Source organism: Taudactylus pleione, unplaced genomic scaffold (assembly GCF_031769625.1).
Source record: "Taudactylus pleione unplaced genomic scaffold, aTauple2 ptg001270l, whole genome shotgun sequence".
In the NCBI taxonomy this organism is placed as follows: Eukaryota; Metazoa; Chordata; class Amphibia; order Anura; family Myobatrachidae; genus Taudactylus; species Taudactylus pleione.
The window spans coordinates 1580001-1585000 of NW_028285670.1; the positions used below are offsets into that span (position 1 = coordinate 1580001).

General features: G+C 37.9%; 1 non-coding gene and 21 pseudogenes across 1 annotated transcript; all 22 read right to left on the reverse strand.

Annotated features, from left to right (window-relative positions):
- Positions 1 to 62, reverse strand: part of LOC148449723 (5S ribosomal RNA) — a 119-nt pseudogene extending 57 nt beyond the window's left edge.
- Positions 63 to 178: 116 nt separating this feature from the next.
- On the reverse strand, positions 179 to 297 carry LOC148449724 (5S ribosomal RNA; annotated as a pseudogene).
- A 116-nt stretch (positions 298 to 413) lies between these two features.
- Positions 414 to 532, reverse strand: LOC148449725 (5S ribosomal RNA; annotated as a pseudogene).
- A 116-nt stretch (positions 533 to 648) lies between these two features.
- Positions 649 to 767, reverse strand: LOC148449726 (5S ribosomal RNA; annotated as a pseudogene).
- A 116-nt stretch (positions 768 to 883) lies between these two features.
- On the reverse strand, positions 884 to 1002 carry LOC148449727 (5S ribosomal RNA; annotated as a pseudogene).
- Positions 1003 to 1118: 116 nt separating this feature from the next.
- Positions 1119 to 1237, reverse strand: LOC148449728 (5S ribosomal RNA; annotated as a pseudogene).
- Positions 1238 to 1353: 116 nt separating this feature from the next.
- LOC148449729 (5S ribosomal RNA) lies at positions 1354 to 1472 on the reverse strand (annotated as a pseudogene).
- Positions 1473 to 1588: 116 nt separating this feature from the next.
- On the reverse strand, positions 1589 to 1707 carry LOC148449730 (5S ribosomal RNA; annotated as a pseudogene).
- A 115-nt stretch (positions 1708 to 1822) lies between these two features.
- Positions 1823 to 1941, reverse strand: LOC148449731 (5S ribosomal RNA; annotated as a pseudogene).
- A 116-nt stretch (positions 1942 to 2057) lies between these two features.
- On the reverse strand, positions 2058 to 2176 carry LOC148449732 (5S ribosomal RNA). Its single transcript, XR_015875579.1, has one exon. It is a non-coding gene; the product is annotated as a 5S ribosomal RNA (ribosomal RNA).
- A 116-nt stretch (positions 2177 to 2292) lies between these two features.
- LOC148449733 (5S ribosomal RNA) lies at positions 2293 to 2411 on the reverse strand (annotated as a pseudogene).
- A 116-nt stretch (positions 2412 to 2527) lies between these two features.
- LOC148449734 (5S ribosomal RNA) lies at positions 2528 to 2646 on the reverse strand (annotated as a pseudogene).
- Positions 2647 to 2762: 116 nt separating this feature from the next.
- Positions 2763 to 2881, reverse strand: LOC148449735 (5S ribosomal RNA; annotated as a pseudogene).
- A 116-nt stretch (positions 2882 to 2997) lies between these two features.
- LOC148449736 (5S ribosomal RNA) lies at positions 2998 to 3116 on the reverse strand (annotated as a pseudogene).
- Positions 3117 to 3231: 115 nt separating this feature from the next.
- LOC148449737 (5S ribosomal RNA) lies at positions 3232 to 3350 on the reverse strand (annotated as a pseudogene).
- Positions 3351 to 3466: 116 nt separating this feature from the next.
- Positions 3467 to 3585, reverse strand: LOC148449738 (5S ribosomal RNA; annotated as a pseudogene).
- A 116-nt stretch (positions 3586 to 3701) lies between these two features.
- On the reverse strand, positions 3702 to 3820 carry LOC148449739 (5S ribosomal RNA; annotated as a pseudogene).
- A 116-nt stretch (positions 3821 to 3936) lies between these two features.
- LOC148449740 (5S ribosomal RNA) lies at positions 3937 to 4055 on the reverse strand (annotated as a pseudogene).
- Positions 4056 to 4171: 116 nt separating this feature from the next.
- On the reverse strand, positions 4172 to 4290 carry LOC148449741 (5S ribosomal RNA; annotated as a pseudogene).
- Positions 4291 to 4406: 116 nt separating this feature from the next.
- Positions 4407 to 4525, reverse strand: LOC148449742 (5S ribosomal RNA; annotated as a pseudogene).
- Positions 4526 to 4640: 115 nt separating this feature from the next.
- LOC148449743 (5S ribosomal RNA) lies at positions 4641 to 4759 on the reverse strand (annotated as a pseudogene).
- Positions 4760 to 4875: 116 nt separating this feature from the next.
- LOC148449744 (5S ribosomal RNA) lies at positions 4876 to 4994 on the reverse strand (annotated as a pseudogene).
- Positions 4995 to 5000: the final 6 nt, after the last annotated feature.

Here is a 5000-nt window from a genome sequence, read left to right on the forward strand (position 1 = left end):
ACACTGCATAGCTTCCAAGATCAAACAAGATTGGGCATGTCCAGTGTGGTTTGGCTGTAGGTGCAAAAAAATATTAACTTTAGACATCTATTACTTCTTAACTCATGTAAATTCATTGATAAGTTGAAAAAATTAAATGTAAAATGTAATAGAAAAGAATGTTATGGCAGCTTAAAATTACCTACAGCATCTGGTAATCCCAGATGGTCTCCCATCCAAGTACTAACCAGGTTCAACACTGCATAGCTTCCAAGATCAGACGAGATTGGGCATGTCCAGTGTGGTTTGGCTGAAGGAGCTCAAAAACATTAACTTTAGACCTCTTTTACTTCTTTACTCAAGTAAATTCATTGATAAGTTGAAAAAATTAAATGTAAAATGTAATAGAAAAGAATGTTATGGCAGTATAAAATTACCTACAGCACCTGGTATTCCCAGGTGGTCTCCCATCCAAGTACTAACCAGGCCCAACACTGCATTGCTTCCAAGATCAGATGAGATTGGGCATGTCCAGCGTGGTTTGGCTGTAGGTGCTCAAAAACATTAACTTTAGACCTCTATTACTTCTTAACTCAAGTAAATTCATTGATGAGTTGAAAAAATTAAATGTAAAATTTAATAGAAAAGAATGTTATGGCAGTATAAAATTACCTACAGCACCTGCTGTTCCCAGGTGGTCTCCCATTCAAGTACTAACCAGGCCCAACACTGCATAGCTTCCAAGATCAGACAAGATTGGGCATGTCCAGTGTGGTTTGGCTGTAGGCGCTAAAAAACATTAACTTTAGACCTCTTTTACTTCTTAACTCAAGTAAATTCATTGATAATTTGAAAAAATGTAATGTAAAATGTAATAGAAAAGAATGTTATGGCTATATAAAATTACCTACAGCACCTGGTATTCCCTGGTGGTCTCCCGTCCAAGTTCTAACCAGGCCCAACACTGCAAAGCCTCCAAGATCAGACGAGATTGGGCATGTCCAGTGTGGTTTGGCTGTAGGTGCTCAAAAGCATTAACTTTAGACCTCTATTACTTCTTAACTCAAGTAAATTCATTGATAAGTTGAAAAAATTAAATGTAAAATGTAATAGAAAAGACTGTTATGGCAGTATAAAAGTACCTACAGCACCTGGGATTCTTAGGTGGTCTCCCAACCAAGTACTATCCCGGCCCAACACTGCATAGCTTCCAAGATCAGATGAGATTGGGCATGTCCAGTGTGGTTTGGCTGTAGGTGTTCAAAAACATTAACTTTAGACCTCTTTTACTTCTTAACTCAAGTAAATTCATAGATAAGTTGAAAAAATTAAATGTAAAATGTAATAGAAAAGAATGTTATGGCTGTCTAAAATTATGTTCAGCACCTGGTATTCCCAGGTGGTCTCCCATCCAAGTTCAAACCAGGCCCAACACTGCATAGCTTCCAAGATCAGACGAGATTGGGCATGTCCAGTGTGGTTTGGCTGTAGGTGCTCAAAAGCATTAAATTTAGACCTCTATTACTTCTTAACTCAAGGAAATTCATTGATAAGTTGAAAAAATTAAATGTAAAATGTAATAGAAAAGAATGTTATGGCAGTATAAAATTACCTACTGCACCTGGTATTCCCAGGTGGTCTCCCATCCAAGTACTAACCAGGACCAACACTGCATAGCTTCCAAGATCAGATGAGATTGGGCATGTCCAGTGTGGTTTGGCTGAAGGAGCTCAAAAACATTAACTTTAGACCTCTTTTACTTCTTAACTCAAGTAAATTCAATGATAAGTTGAAACATGAAATGAAAAATGTAATAGAAAAGAATGTTATGGCAGTATAAAATTACCTACAGCTCCTGGTATTCCCAGGTGGTCTCCCATCCAAGTACTAACCAGGCCCAACACTGCATAGCTTCCAAGATCAGACAAGATTGGGCATGTCCAGTGTGGTTTGGCTGTAGGTACTCCAAAACCTTAACTTTAGACCTCTATTACTTCTTAACTCAAGTAAACTAATTGATAAGTTGAAAAAATTAAATGTAAAATGTAATAGAAAAGAATGTTATGGCTGTATAAAATTACCTACAGCACCTGGTATTCCCAGGTGGTTTCCCATCCAAGTACTAACCAGGCCCAACACTGCATAGCTTCCAAGATCAGACGAGATTGGGCATGTCCAGTGTGGTTTGGCTGTAGGTGCTCAAAAACATTAACTTTAGACCTCTTTTACTTCTTAACTCAAGTAAATTCATTGATAAGTAGAAAAAGATAAATGTAAAATGTAATAGAAAAGAATGTTTTGGCTGTCTGAAATTACATACAGCACCTGGTATTCCCAGGTGGTCTCCCATCCAAGTACTAACCAGGCCCAACACTGCATAGCTTCCAAGATCAGACGAGATTGGGCATGTCCAGTGTGGTTTGGCTGTAGGTGCTCAAAAGCATTAAATTTAGACCTCTATTACTTCTTAACTCAAGTAAATTCATTAATAAGTTGAAAAAATTAAATGTAAAATGTAATAGAAAAGAATGTTATGGCTGCATAAAATTACCTAAAGCACCTGGAATTCTCAGGTGGTCTCCCATCCAAGTACTAACCAGGCCCAACACTGCATAGCTTCGAAGATCAAACAAGATTGGGCATGTCCAGTGTGGTTTGGCTGTCGGTGCTCAAAAATATTAACTTTAGACATCTATAACTTCTTAACTCATGTAAATTCATTGATAAGTTGAAAAAATTAAATGTAAAATGTAATAGAAAAGAATGTTATGGCTGCATAAAATTACCTACAGCACCTGGTATTCCCAGGTGGTCTCCCATCCAAGTACTAACCAGGCCCAACACTGCATAGCTTCCAAGATCAGACGAGATTGGGCATGTCCAGTGTGTTTTGGCTGAAGGAGCTCAAAAACATTAACTTTAGACCTCTTTTACTTTTTTACTCAAGTAAATTCATTGATAAGTTGAAAAAATTAAATGTAAAATGGAATAGAAAAGAATGTTATGGCTGCATAAAATTACCTACAGCACCTGGTATTCCCAGGTGGTCTCCCATCCAAGTACTAACCAGGCCCAACACTGCACAGCTTCCAAGATCAGACGAGATTGGGTATGTCCGGTGTGGTTTGGCTGTAGGTGCTCAAAAACATTAACTTTAGACCTCTTTTACTTCTTAACTCAAGTAAATTCAATGACAAGTTGAAAAATGAAATGTAAAATGTAATAGAAAAGAATGTTATGGCAGTATAAATTTACCTACAGCTCCAGGTATTCCCAGGTGGTCTCCCACCCAAGTACTAACCAGGCCCTACACTGCATAGCTTCCAAGATCAGACGAGATTGGGCATGTCCAGTGTGGTTTGGCTGTAGGTGCTCAAAAACATTAACTATAGACCTCTTTTACTTCTTAACTCAAGTAAATTCATTGATAAGTTGAAAAAATTAAATGTAAAATGTAATAGAAAAGAATGTCATGGCTGTATAAAATTACCTACAGCACCTGGTATTCCCTGGGGGTCTCCCATCCAAGTACTAACCAGGCCTACCACTGCAAAGCTTCCAAGATCAGACGAGATTGGGCATGTCCAGTGTGGTTTGGCTGTAGGCGCTAAAAAAAATTAACTTTAGACCTCTTTTACTTCTTAACTCAAGTAAATTCATTGATAAGTTGAAAAAATGTAATGTAAAATGTAATAGAAAAGAATGTTATGGCTATATAAAATTACTTACAGCACCTGGTATTCCCAGGTGGTCTCCCGTCCAAGTACTAACCAGGCCCAACACTGCATAGCCTCCAAGATCAGACGAGATTGGGCATGTCCAGTGTGGATTGGCTGTAGGTGCTCAAAAGCATTAACTATAGACCTCTATTACTTCTTATCTCAAGGAAATTCATTGATAAGTTGAAAAAATTAAATGTAAAATGTAATAGAATTGAATGTTATGGCAGTATAAAATTACCTACAGCAACTGGTATTCCCAGGTGGTCTCCCATCCAAGTACTAACCAGTCCCAACACTGCATAGTTTTCAAGATCAGAAGAGATTGGGCATGTCCAGTGTGGTTTGGCTGTAGGTGCTCAAAAACATTAACTTTAGACATCTTTTACTTCTTAACTCAAGTAAATTCATTGATAAGTTGAAAAAATTAAATGTAAAATTTAATAGAAAAGAATGTTATGGCAGTATAAAATTACCTACAGCACCTGGTATTCCCAGGTGGTCTCCCATTCAAGTACTAACCAGGCCCAACACTGCATAGCTTCCAAGATCAGACGAGATTGGGCATGTCCAGTGTGGTTTGGCTGTAGGCGCTAAAAAACATTAACTTTAGACCTCTTTTACTTCTTAACTCAAGGAAATTCATGGATAAGTTGAAAAAATTAAATGTAAAATGTAATAGAAAAGAATGTTATGGCAGTATAAAATTACCTACAGAACCTGGGATTCCTAGGTGGTCTCCCATCCAAGTACTAACCAGGCCCAACACTGCATAGCTTCCAAGATCAGACGAGATTGGGCATGTCCAGTGTGTTTTGGCTGAAGGAGCTCCAAAACATTATCTTTAGACCTCTTTTACTTCTTAACTCAAGTAAATTCAATGTTAAGTTGAAAAATGAAATGAAAAATGTAATAGAAAAGAATGCTATGGCAGTATAAAATTACCTACAGCTCCTGGCATTCCCAGGTGGTCTCCCATCCAAGTACTAACCAGGCCCAACAATGCATAGCTTCCAAGATAAGACGAGATTGGGCATGTCCAGTGTGGTTTGGCTGTAGGTGCTCAAAATCATTAACTTTAGACCTCTTTTACTTCTTGACTCAAGTAAATTCATTGATAAGTAGAAAAAATTAAATGTAAAATGTAATAGAAAAGAATGTTTTGGCTGTCTAAAATTACATACAGCACCTGGTATTCCCAGGTGGTCTCCCATCCAAGTACTAACCAGGCCCAACACTGCATAGCTTCCAAGATCAGACGAGATTGTTCATGTCCAGTGTGGTTTGGCTGTAGGTGCTCAA